General features: G+C 43.7%; 1 pseudogene across 1 annotated transcript; it reads left to right on the top strand.

The window, feature by feature from the left end:
• The first annotated feature begins 4,023 nt into the window (after nt 1-4,023).
• On the top strand, nt 4,024-4,325 carry LOC307106592 (guanine nucleotide-binding protein G(I)/G(S)/G(O) subunit gamma-5-like; annotated as a pseudogene). Its single transcript has one exon. The product of its transcript is annotated as a guanine nucleotide-binding protein G(I)/G(S)/G(O) subunit gamma-5-like (transcript).
• The last annotated feature ends 13,343 nt before the right edge of the window (nt 4,326-17,668 follow it).

Raw genomic sequence — 17,668 nt, 5'->3', positions numbered from 1 at the left:
TCAGTAGAGACTATGCCCCTAACTCCCTTAGTCACCATGATTAATGAATTTTGCCCTGTATAACCCATCCCCTGGAAGCCATCAGGGAGCCAGGCCTTTGCACATTCGCTTACTTGTTCCAGGTGTGGGCCTAAAGATAAACCCTTACCTTTTTTTTTTTTTTCCCCCTGCAAACTTCTTTCTTTGATGCACAAAGGCAAATGGATCCATTAGTCTGGGCTCACTCTCTAATTACTAGTTCAGCCTTTTCATCTCACTGGTTTTTATTTCAAGTACAACAATTCTTTAATTACACTGGGCCCTTCAGTTCCTCATCCCTACTATTTTCTCACTATCCATGTCCCCACATATCATCATATTCTCCTGTATCCAGCCTAGACACTTCCCTGCAATTGGATGAATTGTGATGTTAAGGGCATAGTCCTCCAGACTGCCCGGTTTGCCCAACACTTCTAACACCAATCACAAGTTTGGGCATGTCGCAAAGTGCCACAGACTGGGTGGCTTAAACAATAGAAATTTATTGCCTTACAACTAGGGAGGCCAGAAGGCAAGATCAAGATGTTGGGAGGGTTGGGCCATTCTGAGGGCTATGCAGGAGAATGTGTTCTAGGCCTTTACCCTAGCTTCTAGTGTTTTGCTGGCATTTTTTGACATTCCTTGGCTTGCATCACCCAAATCTCTGCCTTCATCCTCATATGACATTCTCTGTGTGTGTCTGTGTCCAAATTTTCCCTTTTTATAAGGACATCAGTCATGTTGTATTAGGGCCCAAACCTACTCGAATATGACCTTACTTTAACTAATTATATCTTCAACGACCTGATTCCCAAATAAGGGGTTCTGAGGGTTAATTTGGGGGGATATAATTCAAACCATAACAGGGGGGTTTTCAAAACCATCAGGTTTGATAATTTGCTAGTAAGACACAAAACTCACTGAAAGGCTGTTATGCACACTGTTATATTTAATATGAGGAAAATATATATTGAAATTGGCTAGGGGAAGAGACTTACAGGTCCCAGTCTGAAAGGGTTCCAAACACAAAGCTACCTTTTGTTCTCCTCCCAACATTGATGTGTGACGATGCGCACTAAGTATTGCCAATGCAAGAAGTTCATCCAAGTGTTGGTGTTCAGAGTTTTTATTGGAGCTTCATTCCGTAGGAAATATTGATTGATTGCCCTTGTGGTTAAACTCTGCCTGAACATCTGTGGTTAAACTCTGCCTGAACTGATACCATGTGACTCAAATGACCTGCTCTCTAAACTAGTTGGTTTTTATGCAATGGCCAGCTCTCACTGCTATAGATGTGGTCATTCTTACCCTCAGCCACCTTGCTTCCATAAACTATTAGGTGTGGTCTGAGGTTCCACTATGAATAATAAAAGACACTTATCCCTGAGAAGACTCCAAGGGCTTGGAGGTTACCTCACAGTTGCCAGAACAAAGGCCTGACCTCTCTTAGGGTAAGGCCAATTTCCTTATTACATAACACCCGTCCTTCTTTGTCTGCTGCCTCCATTAATTCATCTGATTAAACACTGGCCTCGTGAAATCCAAGTCCTCCTACTCTGTGCCTGCCCCTAAGCAGCTTAGCGCTGCTGGAGAAAATCTCCAAATGGGCAGACTGGCCACAGACCTCAGTGGGCACTCAGCTCTGCCAGACACTGTTCTTCCTTTTACAGCCCCTGCCTCTTCCCGCGTTTATGACTATACTTTTCTCCACATGCCCCCTTTCTTCAAGCCTCTCTCAGATGATAAATATTTTATTCTTCATTTGAAATAGCAGTTGCAGTAAGAGTGACCTCATATTTTCTTCACCAAATCCATTAGCCTTTATGTTTCTTTACCCCACATACCCCTCATGACACAATATACCCATCTAGTTCCATGGCTTTAAATAACATCGTCACCTCAATGGCTCCCAGATGCCTCCTAAATGCCCAATTCATGTACAGTAGCCTCCCCCTATTATTTTCAGTTTTGCTTTGAGCTTTCAGTTATCCATGGTCAACCTTGGGGGAGAAATAGAAAATGGAAAATTCTCAAAACAAATAATTCATAGTTTTAAATTGTATGCTATTCTGAGAAGCATGGTGAAATCCTGAGCATTCCACCTGGGAAGCTTATCATCCCTTTGTCCAATGTCTCCAGTCATCTCAGTTATCAGACTGACTATCAAGGCATCGCAGTGCTTGTGGTCAGGTAACCCTTATTTTACTTAATAGTGGACCCAAAACACAAAGAATCGTGACACTGGCAATTCAGAAATGCCAAAGAGAAGCCTTGGTAAAGTGCTCTTTTAAATGAAAAAGTGAATACAGTGCAGTGAGATATTTTGAGAGAGACCACATTCACATAACTTTAAGTATATTCTTTTAATTGTCCTATTTTATTATTAGCTATTATTGTTAATCTCTTATTGGCCTAATTTGTAAATTAAACTTCATCACAGGTACATATGTTATAGGAAAAAACATAGCATAGTTGGCCATTGAACATGTAGGGTTAGGTGGCGCTGACCACCCTTGCAGTCAAAAATCCATGTGTAACTTAATTTGGCCCTCCACCTATGCAGATTCCCAACCTTAGGTAGAAAATACAGTTGACCGTTGAACAACATGAGTTTGAACTGCATGGGATCCACATATATGCAGTTTTAGCTAATTACCAAACCTGAAGGAGGGGTTGTGAGAACCCCCGAATTTGTAGCCAAGTAGGACAGAAGTGCAAGTAACCCGGGAACCTAAGACTTACTTGTGACTGGTGTCTGAAGTGATGTAAGTCTTACAGGACTGAGCCCTTAACTTCAGGGGTCTGTGTTACCTCTGAGGAGTTAGTGTCAGAATTGAAGGACTTTATTCTTAATTTGTGGTTCTGTGCTAAATCTAGGTAGTTAGTGTCAATATTGAATTGAATTATTGGCTACCCATTTGGAAATAGAGAATTAGAGAATTGGTTGGTATTGGAATGATGTATTTGGTGTCAGAAAATACCATACAAAGTGGGAATTCATTGGTTTAATGTAGTAGATAGCTGGCTTCTTACCACCAAACTTGTTCTGGAAAAAGGACACTTATCTTGGTTTTGTCCTTCAGGTGACAGACAAAATGGAGGACTCTATTCTCTCTTGAGTTCATTTTCCCCACTCAGTGCTATTGCTATGGTGTTAGGGACCTGGTTCAACAATGCAGAAGAGTAGAAGGAAGCAAAGAGAAAATGAAGAACATCTTTATATCTACCCTAGTACAAACTATTGTCATTGCTTTTCCCAGGCCACAACAATAGGTCTGAATGCTACTCTGTCTCTAAGTGTTATATTTTCTGCCACCCCCACACCTTTCTCCATGCAACAGACAGAACAACCTTTCCAAAGATATGGTTAGGCCAGCCAGGGGCTTCCTGTTGTTCATGGTCTCTATGGTCCACTAAGTCTACTCTGTGACTTCGCCATCTAGGCTTCAGCAGGACCCTGTGCTCCAAGCACCTTTATTTGTGTATTTATGTGGTTAACGTCTTTTCTTCTCACTGGAATCCATGAGGTTGGGGTTTTGTTCATTTTTGATTACTATTTTACTTTCAATGCCCACCACAGTGCCTGGCAAATAATATCCTATATAATAAGAGAGGAATATGCTAATTATCCGTTACACCCTGAGGCGTAATGACCAACCGCGTAACCACTGGATCATGGATCTGCAGCATGGTGGGACATTGAAATACAAGCGGGCCGGAGAGCTACAGGAGGGGGAGGGCAGCAAGCTATGAGGGAGTGAGGAGAGGGGAGGAGGGTGGGGGGAGCTACAAGAGGGAGGGGCAGCAGGCAGATAGCTACAGGAGGGTGGCAGCGACCTACTGGTGCATGGATTTGTGCGCAGGGCTACTAGTATGTTTAACAAATATTTGTTTAAATGAATAAATAAGAACAGAATGACTTCGCGTCGCTGCCCTGCCATCTGGTCCCGTGGACCCACACCCGTGACCTGCTACAGACCAATCTGCTTGGCACTCGCGTGCACCATGTCTGGTTCCCCCAGCATCACCGCTATGAAGAAAGTGGCTCAACCAGGTTTCCCAGGCAGCTGCAGATTTGAAACAATTCTGTCTGCAGAATGCTCAACACGACCCTCTGCTGACTGGAGTATCTTCAAGTACCCATCCCTTCAGACCCCAGAAAGTTTGTTCCTTTTTGTAGTAAAATGAATTTTGAAGGTGTTCTAAACCACTTTTCTTGAACCGGTGAATATTCAAAGAGAGCTAAATCTGAAGCCTGTACAAAAAGCTTATCCTATGACATGTGCCATACTATACAAACTTCTGTTTTTGTCCTTAACATCTACCTCCCTGAATTTTCATGAATTTCTATTTCATAAGAAAGATTATTTCATATACACTGGCAGCAGCATACAAATAAAATACTTAGTGTAAAAAGTAAAAAACACACAAACAGAATGAATGGCATTCAGGTCGCATCTTGCTGATACTAAGGTTTAAGCTCCCAGAAACACACAAGTTAGTGCAGGTCAGTGAACTCTATTACACAGATAGGATGGAAAGAAATTGTCATCACATCATTTGTGGCCAGTTTGGTGGGAGTGTGAGGGGACAGTAACCTAGCTGTTCAGGTGCCTGCTATGAAGGTGGACTCCAAACTCCTTGGAATCATTAAAGTCCAGAGGCATTGTGATCACCTGAGGGCTCACAGGAGATTCCTGGAATCCTCAATGATCAAACTTAATCACCTGCATCACAGCCTCTGGTCACTATGGTGCAGGCCAACTGAGTGACCTTGACAGATTGACTGATTTTTTAAAAACCATTTTGTCAGTTTATAGGCTATAGTCTCCTGTTTGTCAGGTTCACATGATTACATTTATACTCTTTAGAACTAGTGGGAAACATACAACAAGAAATTCTCATATCAGGCACCTTGCAAGAGACTTCAGTTGACAAACATAACAAATAATAGTTTGAAGATATTGGTAAACTGTAATCCCCTTTATCCATGGAACATGCATTCTAAGACCATCGGTGGATGCCTAAAACCTCAGATAGTTCTGAACCATATATATATCTTCTGTTCACTAATGCCTTCCATCTTAACTAAGCACTTCCCATACATTGTGGCCATGACTTGCAGTTTGAGGTGTGATAACAAAACTAGCACAAATTTCGTTTTTCTTCTTCACAATTTCTTGAATAGAAGGTTCATGCTTACCATAGATCTTACAAACCTCAGCATACGATTTTTTCTATTTTTTTAAATCAAGAACTTCCATATTTTTACTTAAAAGACATCCCTTTACAAAGGCTTCTCCTTGGCATAATCAAATTGCTAGCATTGCTTTGGGGCCATTATTAGGTAAAATAAAGGTGACTTGAACACATGCACTGCAATATGGCAACAGCTGCTGTGAGAACCAAGACAGCTACTAAGTGACTAACCAATGGGAGGGGAACATACAGAGTGGAGACACCAGAGGAAGGGATGATCCTCATCCTGGACAGGACAGAGTGGGGCAGCGTGAGGTTTCATTACTCAGAATGGCATGCAGCTTAAAATTTATGAGTTATTTATTTCTGGAATTTTCCATTTAATATTTTCAGAACATAGCTGACCGTGGTAATTGAAATCACAGAAAGTGACACTGTGGATAAAGGGGACTACTATATAAGGGGATGGCACCATGGAAAAGTAAAACACTGAGATCACAGTAGAAAAGTAGACAACCTATTCATCAAAGAAGAAATACAAATAAGTAATAAACATGAAAGCATGTTCAACCTCTTTAAGAATCAAAGATAAAAATAAAAGAAGGTATCTTGTACTATAATATTTACAAATCTTAAAAATGATATCAGCAGGTTTTCATACAGTAGACATGTGTGCTAGAGTACTTGTGAGGATGAATTGCTTTATTTTTCTTTATTTTCTTTTTTCCACCACCATTGATCCCACTATTCCCTCTTCCACTTCCACCCACCCCTCCTATTAGGTAGATTTGCTATGACTCCCCACCTTGATAAGGTGGCCTTATCTAGTAGGTGACCTATGGGACCCAGTGGCACAGATTCCCTGATAACCTGACCTGGGTGCTGTAAGAATGTCCCTTCTGCACATTATGTGGGTCTTCCTATTGTGATTGAGTCTTGGTTGCTATTGGCTCATTTGTGTGTAGGATCAACGCCCAACACAGTGTGCAAGCTGCTGTGCAGGTGCTGATCACACGAAGGGGAATTCGCCTCAGTAGGGTTTGGTGCCTGCTGATTATTTCCCTGTGGATGTGCTGCTTGTGAAGCATATTGGATCCTGCTCTGTTGTTGTCTGAAGCTGGTTACTGGGTGTGTTGGTTCTGGGCCTCCTGGACAGGACTCTGGTGCAGGCCAATGTTGGACCCAGTCTGTCACTGGCCCTGGGCAACCTATTTGAAGCTATCAGTGATCCACAGCTTGTGCCTCCCTCTGTTGGGCCTGGATGCTTATGAAAAGGACCAAGCTACATAACAAGGTCTGCTTTTACTAGCTCCAGGCCCAGGGGCAGGTCAGCAAAATCTCAAACCACCCAGAGATCCACCTCTGCCTACAGGCTGTCTGTCAGGCTCAGTCACTTAAAGAGCCTTGGTCTGTACTCCTCAGCTGGGAGTAAGCTCCACACGGTGGGGCAAGAGGAATTATGATGGATAATTGTAATTGCTTCCCTGCAGGCTGTTGCTGCTGAAGGAGAATGCTCGCCTGAGAATGAGGGCTTTTGCAGTCTGGGGGAATGACTCCTCACAGGGATCCTGGCGGCTGTTCTCTCAGCTCATTCTCCAGAGCCACCAACCCCAGACTCTCCTCATGCAGTTCTAGTCTGCTCTGCTTCCTTCCACTGGACCCTAGTGCAGTGGCTGGCAAACTCATTAGTCAACAGAGCCAAATATCAACAGTACAACGATTGAAATTTCTTTTAAGAGCCAAATTTTTTAAACTTAAACTATATAGGTAGGTACATTGTTATCAACTTAATTAGGGTACTCCTAAGCTGGCCTTTGCTAAAAACTCAAGGGGCCAAAGAGCCGCATGTGGCTCGCTAGCCGCAGTTTGCCGACCACTGGCCTAGGGTGAGTGGCTGTGAACAAAATTTTGTGCATTGGCCCTTTAAGAGGGTACCTACATTTCTAGCCATCTTTCCCTGGTGGATAGAAATCCTGCTGCTTTTCACAGCCAGATGTGGGCACCTTTTCCCAGTTCTGGTGTTCTGAACTAGGGATATATTCTCAGGGGCCCCTCCTCCAAGCTGATATATCCCCCCACAATTTCAGCTGCTGCCCATGAGTGCCCGGCCAGCCCTTTTGTGCCTCTGTACCTCCTCCCAGTCTCAATGTGGCCTCTAGTAAGTTCTAATCATAAGGCTTGTCTCCAGCTAGTCTTCAGTTGGTTATTCAGAATGCTTTTTCTTTACTTCAGTTGTAATTCCAGTTTGGTCCTGAGAGGAGGTGAGTGTAGCTTCCACCTAATCCACCTGCAGGTGGATTTTTAATGTGGAATTCATCTCTCTTAATATAAAGTTCTCCCAGTACTTTCTTAATTCTCTCACGTGGTTCACAATATAAAAATTTCTTCCCAGTTCTCCACACTGCATGTCCCTCTGTGCAGGGGCCGAGGCTGCAGGGGAACTCACACTTTGTGGGAATCCTGGGGGCTACCGACACTGAGCTCCCTGCATGCTCCACACCCACACCCCACACCCCCAGCTGGGTGGGCTGCTGAGACTGCTGCCCGTCACTGCCTGCCTCGGCACCACAACCATAGTCATTTTAAACTTTTTTTGTGTGTGGCAAATTATATTTGGGATATACACTGAGTGGCCAGATTATTATGATCTCTGAATGCATAATAATCTGGCCACTCAGTATATATCCTATATAATAAAAGGCTAATATGAAAATTGTCCCCGGAGTTCGACCAGCAGGCAGGCCGGTCAACCGCCCATGTCCCCTCCCCTTGGCCAGACTGGGGACCCCACCCATGCATGGTTTCATGCACCGGGCCTCTAATACACACACATACACACACACACACACACACACACACTGAGTGGCCAGATTATTATGCATTCAGAGATCGTAATAATCTGGCCACTCAGTGTATAACAGGACCACAGAACATATTTCATACCCTTTTCAAATCTTCCTAAAATTAATTTAAAAATGTGTAACACAAAGTCATTCATATTAAAAAAATAAAACTTCATAAAAGTCCACTTTATAGCCAAGATTTGGAAGCAGCCCAAGTATCCATCAGTAGATGAGTAGATAAAAAAGCTGTTTATACAATGGAATACTACTTGGCAGTAAAAAGGGAAGAAATCTTACCTTTTGGGACAGCATGGATGGACCTGGAGAGCATTGTGCTAAGTGAAATCAGCCAGTTGGAGAAAGACAAATATCATATGAGTAAAATCATATATGGAATCTAATGAGCAAAATGAACTAACAAGTAAAATAGAGACAGACCCATAGATAGCAGGCTGACAGCTGTTGGGGGGTTGTTTAGGGAGTTGGGGGTGGGGTGAAGGAATTGAGAAAAAAAGAAGAAAAAACACATGGACAAAAACAACAGTGTGGTGATTGGTATGGGTAGGGGCAGTGGGGGAAGTGGAGGAGGGTATGGGGGCGATAAATGGTGATGGATGGAGACTTGACATGGAGTGGTGAACACAGAACATAATGTACAGATGATGTGTTGTGAAATTGCATATCTGAAACCTGTATAATTTTGTTAACCAGTGTCATCAGTGAATTTAAAAATTCACTCCAAGTACCTAAAATAGGGGAGTAGTTTAAAAAATGTGATGTGGCCACAGAATACTTATGAAGCAGTTTAATGCTCAGATATTTAATAGAGCATGGCACAAAGTTGTATGAAGCATTCGATGTCAACTATGAAAAAGTATTTTCCTGCAATAAAATCTATAAAATGTTTTTATGTCTAAACATAAAGAGAAAATGAAAAAAAAACATAATATCATAATTCTTGGTGCAGATATAAGATATGATTCTTTATTTTTCCAAAAGCTTTTTATTAATATAAATTTAGAATATGATGGGAAAAAGTTATTAACAACACAGATAGTGGTTTTTGAGGCCTGGGTTCTGTTGGTGGCTCTGCTACTATCTTCAGCAAGGTTGTCAGGATCCATGGGTCTCAGTTTTCTCATCTGTGCAGTGGGTATAATAAGGTACATAAAGGGTTGCTACTAAGATCAAATAAAATAAAAAATGTAAAGAACTTAGTATAGTGCATGGCATGCACTAGGTTTTTGTGAATATTAGTATTCTCATCTTAGAATAACAGAATTTGAGAATTTCCAATTCTGTGGGGCAGATGGTGATGAGAAGGCATATAGCTACCTCAGCTGCATAGCTCAGAAGCAGCAGAGCCTCTGGATTTTGCATCCCTGTCCTGTTGTTATTGTTCTTAATTTGTTTTGCTAAGCTGGAAGAAACAGTTAAACCTTGAATTGCTCCTGTTTTTGTGTGTCTTTGGTTGGTTTTGATGTGTTCTCTTGTTTGTTTATTTGTTTTGTTTGTTTGTTTGTTTGTTTTGGGCCATTCACCCTGCAAAGCAGAGAAAATTTCCTAGAGTAATCTTTGATGTCAAAGCCAAGTAAATTACATTCAGAGAGAAGAATTTAAATGACAAATACTTCTTAATATCAGTTGGGGATCACTGAGTGCAGGAAAAGTGACAGGCCAAATCAGAAGAAGCTGGATTAATCTATATGGAAAGTTAAGCTTTATCTTATAACAAAGCAAAAAGGCATCTGGAAAGAAGGTCTTAAATTACCATTAGGCAGCCTATTAACTCTCATCTTTCCTCTGGCCTCCCTTCTTGCCTGTCCAGCTTCAATACTTCAGGCAGAATGAGTTCTATAAAATTCACTTCTGCTTAAACCCCTCCTGGCCATTTATTGACTGTAAGGTAAAGCCTGAACACCAGGATGGCCCAAGCCCTTTATAATCTGCCACCTATTTATCTTTTCTGCCCTGTGTGTTTTCTGTGGACTGCTATGCTTCATCCCCTTATCGGCCTATCTGATAAACTCCTACTCATACTTTAGAACCCAGACCAAATGTCCCTAGACTATAAGTTCCTTGAGTAGACTGTGTTTCCATAATGTGTGTGACAGGGTTTCATTCATCACTGCACTCTATGAGTTTGAATGTTCCTGCTGAAAACAATAGGAAATGGTATAGTGACTTAAACTGCAGGAATTTATCATCTCAAGTAATAGGAAGCCTGGGGATGGTGGTTCCAGGATTGGCCCTGTGGCTTGACAATTTTTTTGTCCTTTTTTTTTTTTCCTTCTGCCAACCTAGCAGGCTAGCAATGTTTCCTTTTGTGGTTATGTTACAGCTATAGCATCCACAGGCTGGGTTCTGTTAGGAAGGAAAAGATGTAAGATGTTAGACAGGTAGGACATTGTGCAAATGCAGAAAGGCAGAAGTGGTGAATCAAGGACTTTTTGTCTTGTGCCTCTTCTTTTTTGTTAATCAGGTAGAAATTTCCCAGAAGCTGCCCAGCTAATTTTCTCATGTCTCATTGGCTAGAAATAGGTCCCATGTTCACTTCCCAACCAATCATGGGCAAAGGGAAATGGGTTGGCCATAACTGGTCAGGCCAAACTTAGCTCATCCTTTGGTCTAGAGCTATCTATATCTAGATATATAAAGAGCCAGGGTCCGTAACAACCGAACGGATGACTGGTCCATCCCCCAGTCCTCAGGCTCCATTGATCAGGGGATGGCTAACAGGGGAACCGGGGTTCCTCAGGCTCCAATGAATCCGTGGCAGCAGCAACTGGTGAGCGAGTGGAAGGCAGACCGCTTGGTCCCTCCCCCAGCCCGCAGGCTCCCATTGATCAGGGGATGGTTAACAGGGAACCAGAGTGAGTGGCGTGGGGACTGGCGAGCAGCTGGAAGGTAGGCCTCTTGGTCCCTCCTCCCGGCCCTCAGACTCCAATCAATCAGTGGCAGAGGTGGGGCGGACTGGGTATGGGCTTCCTTAGTAGTCCTGTAGGTTCAATCTTTAGAGGACCTGCCAGGCACCAATAGACCAGCGCCTCCAGGCACAATCCCAACAGCGCTGCCAGCCTCCTGGAACTTGGCCCTGGGCACTGCCACCGCTTCCCCTCCCTAGTTGCTCCACAAGGAAGAAAGGATACTGCCAGCAGCACCAGGGGTGACCAGCCATGACTGACTGCTCTCCCTGTGCTTCCTAAGCCAGTAGGCAGACATCCCTTGAGGGTTCCTGGACTGCGAGAGGGTGCAGGCTGGGCTGAGGAAACCCCCCCACCCCGAGCATGAATTTTGTGTACCGGGCCTCTAGTCTGCACTAATAAAAGAGAAACACGCAAATTGACCGTACCTACAGTCACAAGCCATGCCCACAAGCCAATCAGGAGCAAGTATGCAAATTAACCAAACCAAGATGGGTGTGGCCATGGAGCAAGCAGGAGGCTTGGGTTTCCTCGGCGATGGAGGAAGCCAAGCTTCCTGGCTGGCCCTGGCCTCCTCTCAAGGCTACAAAGTTTCAATTATAGAAGATAAATAAATCCCAACAAAAATGGCGGCATCCACGGAGCTGAAGCAAGCAGGAGGCTTGGGTTGCCCCTGGCAATGGAGGAAGCCAAGCTTCCCACACTCCCTGGCTGGCCCTGGCCTCTGCTAAAGGCTACAAAGTTTCAATTATAGACTATATAAATCCCAGATACCAGGGCCTCCGCTTGGGTTGCTGGGGGGCATGGCCCACCTGCAAACCACCACAGGCCCCTAGCCCAGGCTGCCCCAAGGAAACCCCAACCCTGATCCAGGACACCCTTCAGGGCAAAACAGCCAGCCCCCACCCATGCACCAGGCCTCTATCCTAGCTAATAAAAGAGTAATATGCAAATTGACCATCAGTCCAACACACAAGATGGCTGCCCCCATGTGGACACAAGATGGCCACCACAAGATGGCCAGCAGGGGAGAGGGCAGTTGGGAGGGACCAGGCCTGCAAGGGAGGGCAGTTGTGGGCTATCAGGGCAGCAGGGGAGGGCAGTTTGAGGGACTAGGCCTGCAAGGGAGGGCAGTTGGGGTGATCAAGCCTGCAGGGGAGGGCAGTTAGGGGTGACCAGGCTGGAGAGGAGGGAAGTTGGGGGCAACCGGGCCTGCAGGAAAGGGCAGTTGGGGGTGATCAAGCCTGCAGGGAGGGCAGTTAGGGGTGACCAGGCCAGCAGAGGAGGGAAGTTGGGGGCAACCGGGCCTGCAGGGGAGGGCAGTTAGGGGCAATCTGGCTGGCAAGGGAGCAGTTAGGCATCAATCAGGCTGGCAGGGGAGTGGTTAGGGGGTGATCAGCCTGGCAGGCTGAGTGGTTAGGGTCAATCAGGAAGGCAAGCAGGCGAATAGTTGGGAGTCAAGCAGTCCTGGATTGTGAGAGTGATGTCCGACTGCCGGTTTAGGCCCGATCCTACTGGGATCGGGCCTAAATGGGCAGTCAGACATCCCTTGAGGTGTCCCAGATTGGAGTGGGTGCAGGCTGGGCTGAGGGACACTCCCCCCATGCATGAATTTCGTGCACCAGGCCTCTAGTATATATATAAAAGCCTAAGTGACTGTTCAACTATTCAACCATTCAACTGTTTGACAGGTAGCTATGATGCACACTGACCACCAGAGACAGACGCTCAATGCACAGGCCTGGAAACATGAAACAGACTGATGAATCTCAGAGGGAAGTGGGGAGGGGATTTGGTGGGAAGAGATTAACCATATATCGTATATGCATACCAGAGGCCTGGTGCACAGATTCCTGCACCGGTGGATTCCCTCAGCCTGGCCTGCAGGGATCAGGCAGAATCCATGCACTGGGCCTCCGACATCCCCTGAGGGGTCCCAGATTGCAAGAGGGCTCAGGCCAGGCTGAGGGACCCCACCGGTGCACAAATCCATGCACTGGGCCTCTAGTCTTCTCAGAAATCTGTTTGATGCTTGAACATAAGGAGGGTTCTTTTAGAAAGAAAAATATATAACATGTTAGATGAGTCACCAACTGCTTTTGCCATAGGAACCTGGTAATGCACATGGTAGAAAGGTTCTCTGTAAAACATTCAATCTTTCTGTAAAATTTTAAAATATTCTGTTTTCCATGTCTCCACAATCTATTACTGTTACTATATCATCACATCATCATTTCTGTTTCTGTTTCTATTAAATTTCTGTTGTGGTACCTTAACTGCCCATCAACTTGGCTATCTCCTACATGGGGCTGTGAACTCCTGAGGGCAGGAAACATATTTTATTTAGGTTTAGATGCCCAGCATTTATGTGCATAGCTTCTCAAGAAATACTTGTTGATTTTTTTTTGTACAACTAGTATCAAATATAATAATTTCTTTCTTTTTTTCTTGATATTCTATCTTCATTAAAGCCATTAGTGATATTATTAGTGCTTGAAATTCCATGTGTTTAAATTTCACACATCTTGGGTCACCACCCTTTGGAAAACAGTTCTGGTATCTGTGATAAAGTCTGGAGCCCTGCTTAAAACAAATTAGCTATATAAATAAATTTTGATAGAAAAAAAATCATTAATAATTCTTTTCTTTGGGAAATAAAAGCCTGCATTTATTTAGCTTTATCAAAGACAGCATAAATTGAAAATTGAAAAGTTCAAATGGTTTTCATGAAAAATGGATTTCATGCAACCAAAAAACAAACCAAACAATAAAAGTTAATCCAGCTTTCTTGAAAATGACAGCTTCAGTCAAACTGATTTATAGTTTGCAAGCGGCTTTTGTGACTCTCTCCCTCCCGTTTCCTCTTCTCCATTCCACCCATATATATTTATGCTGGGAAAATATAACTATCTACAGAGGGAAGAATGAGGGACTGTCATTCTCTAAATGACCATGTCTCAGAATCCATGAAAAAAAAATTCCATGTCATTATTTGTGCAGTAGGCATATCTATTGAGTGAGAGATCACTGTAACTTAATGTGGCATATTATAATAACATAGCACATCTGTTTCTTCTTCTGTAAAGCTTTTCCTGACCTTCCTATCTGGGTTAGAAAAGCTTTCTTTTAGTTCCCTGAATACCCTCCTTACTCTATAATTATCTACAATGCTTAGCACAATGCACGTGCTAAAGAAGATTGTCAAATAGATAAAATTATACAGTGGATATATATATATATATATATATATATATATATATATATATATATATACTTATTTATTTAGCAAATACACATATATAGCATTTACTGTATGCAAGGCATATTTCTAAATACTTTATTTATACATATTTATTTAGAACTTTACAATTTACCAAATCACTTTAGAAACATTGGCTCATTGGTTCCTCATTTTAACTTTAGTGAGCAGATGGACAGAAATTATCTCCATATCATAGCTAGGCAAACACACTGAGAGAGGTTCATCTATTTACCCACAATTACACAGTTTTCAAATATCAGAGTTGGGATTTTAACCTATATATTCTGACCCTCAGCCCAGTGTTTTGCAAGAAGAGCCCTGGAGGAGCCTCTTTAACATTTTGGGATAACCACATCTGTAATAGTTGAAGTTGTTTAGGGAAACAAAGATTTTTTATATATGTTTAAAACCACTTTTAGTAGTGTTTTACTAGTAGTTAGTAAATGCTATGTTAGTGCTGCATAAGAGATGACTCCCAAATTCAGTCTCTGAAACAACACTACAAGTTGGCCAGGAGTTGTCTGATCTAGGCTGGTCTTGGCTGGCCAGCTCTTCTTCAAGTAGAGGATTTGGTGGGGCTCAGCTCCTTGAAGTAGCCTGAGCTCAGAGCTGTTCTACACATGTTCATTCTGGGGCTGAGCTTCTCCCTGGGAACATAGCAATGGGGAGAAGTACAGGAATTCAAGCCCAACTACACATACCCAATTCAAGCCTTTGGTTGTGTTACACCAGCTAACATCTCATTGGCCAAAGCAATTTACATGACCATGCTGAATTCAAGGGAGGAAGCACACTCTACTTATCTGAGGTCAGAGCAAGTTACTGGCTAAGATTAGATGTGCTGGAGTGGGAATTTAAATTTCCACATTGAAGATGGGTGCTAAGTTGAATCTGACTAATTTTGAACAATAATATAATCTACTACAAGGGAATTACAAGTAGAGTTGCCAAATTAGGCAAAAAAAAAAAAAAAATTACAGGGCACTCAGTTAAATATGAAATTTGAATAAATACACTGAGACATACTTATACTAAAAAGTTTTGTTGTTTATCTGAGACTCACATTTAACTGGGTGACCTGCATTTTATTTGGAAATTCTAGTTTTAGATGAATCAGTTGCACTTCACAAGGTTAGAATAATAGTAACACTATATAATTTACCAGATTATGCAAAATGTATGCTCATATTGACTTATCCAGTAACTACTCTTCTTCCAGGATTGGTCTTACTCCCAGATTTCCCTGAAAATATCATATCACTATTTTTAGGAACAAGATTAATGGAACCCTCAAGGCCAGTTATTCACTGGGCTTCTTATTAAGCTGTAAATGAAGGAGGCAGTAGAAGGTGTTGGAAATGTTGTAATTATACTGGGGAGCAAACCGGGGCAATCTGTTTCTGTAATCTCTCCCTGAAGAAGGATTCCAGACTTCCTAATTGTACATTTTGAGAGCATTTGTGTTTATCATGGCTTTAACCTCCTCACTCACTACGTTGGGAAAATATGGGTGTCCTCAGCACCAGATAAAGAATTAGATGCCCACTAATTGGTCATAAACACCAAAGCAGGTTCATTTTCATTTGGGGGGCCACTGACATTGAAGTGGTGTGAAATATTTATTGGAATGATCCTCCCTCTCTTCATCTCTCCCTTGTCTCTTACCCTCAAATAATTATTGATGGCCCTCATACCTCTGCGATGGCTGTTAAAATGGAAGTACAACAGATACACCTATGAATTGCTCAAGCTAGCCATTTAAGGAATTTGTTGAAACAAATTACTTTGTTCAGTGTTTGATTGCTGTAGTGCCAGTATTTTTTTGAACCAGTACAAAATGTGTTAGAAGATCCAGATGGTGGCAGAGTGGGTGGATATACACTCACCTCCTCCCAGGACCAACTGAAACTACAACTAAAATATAGAGCAATCAACCTGTATAACCACCTGAAGACTAGCTGAAGAGAAGTCTTATAACCAAGGATATACAGAAGAAGCCACATCAAGACTTCTGGGAAGGGTGGAGACGAGAAAAAGGCTGGCCCCCTCACATGGGCCATGGCTGAGATTCTGGAGGGATAGCTCAGCTGCAAAGGTTCCCAATGAGAGGCATGGGGTCTCAACTCCAAGCTGGGCTCCTCAGTCCAGAGCACCAGAGTGGGAACGAGGTGCCCACATAATATCTGGCTGTGATAATCAGCAGGGATTCTGATTGCCAGAGAGAGACAGAAATTTGCTAGAGACACAGGTGCCCTCTTAAAGGCCAACACACACAATCTTATTTGCAGTCACTTACTCTGGGCTCCTAAAAAGGGAGGGTGGAGCAAACTAGAGTCAGGGGAGGAGAGACTGGGATTTGTGGCTCTGGGGAGACAGACACCAGGATCTCTGTGCTGAGTCATTCTCCCACACTGCAGACACCATCTTTCTTGGATGGAGCACTTCCCTTCATATGGCATCAACCTGGGGAATGCAATAGCCCCACCCTCTGCACTCCCTGTTGCCCCACCCTGCGGGGCTCACACTCTGCTGAGGAGTTACCTGCCTTGGCCTGGGTATAGAGGTCCTAGAAGGCTCAGGGGTGTCAGTGACTGAGTGGCATGGCTTTGGGATGAGGACCATTCCCCCCTACTTTTATGTACACCTGACTGGTGACTCCCCCTCACAAGACATCTGCTATCCCACTTTATGGGATCCCAGTGACCCTTCCCTCCCTACTCCTGATGGCTCTGCCCTGCCAAGATCTGGGCAGAATCTGGGACAGACTGAGTTGTGTAAATCTGAGATGGGGGCCACTGCTCCCACCATTCCCAAGCCTGACCTACACCTGCCCCTGATGGGAGATCCACTAGCCCCATCCTCCCAATGACTGGCAGCCCCAACCTGCTGAGATAGTGCTCCTGGCAGAATCTGGGACAGTCTGAGTTGTGTGGCTCTAGGATGGGGGCCTGACCAGTGCAGAGCCTTCTCTTCACATGACCAAATCTTGGTCTCTTGGAGCCTGAGAAGTTCTGCTGGCCTCATCCTGATGACTCAAGAGACCCCACCCTATCACAAAGGTATACAAGCACCAAAGGAGGTGGCAGCTATACTTGCTATAACCTGGAACTTTTTCTGGGTGCCCTCAGACCCAGCACTGGCATTAAATGTAAACCTGTATCAGTCTGGTGAATGTCACTCACCCCCACCTAGTGACTCACTGAGAACTTACCTCATAGAAATGGAATACTGCCAGAGCCTCTTTCAGTGATTGAGCCTAACAAGCAGTTGGCAGGAGGTGGTGGGATCTTGGGACTTTTGCTGACCTATCCCCGGGCTCAGTGGTGCTAAAAACTGGCCTTGGTGCACAGCTTTGTCCTTACCATGCACATCCAGGCCTAGCAGAGGCAGCCACAAACTATGGATCTCTTTGTGGCTCCAAA

Source organism: Cnephaeus nilssonii, assembly GCF_951640355.1.
Source record: "Cnephaeus nilssonii genome assembly, chromosome: 10".
Lineage (NCBI taxonomy): Eukaryota > Metazoa > Chordata > Mammalia > Chiroptera > Vespertilionidae > Cnephaeus > Cnephaeus nilssonii.
The sequence above is the reverse complement of the archived record's forward strand: the minus strand, read 5'-3'. Positions and strand labels throughout refer to the sequence as shown.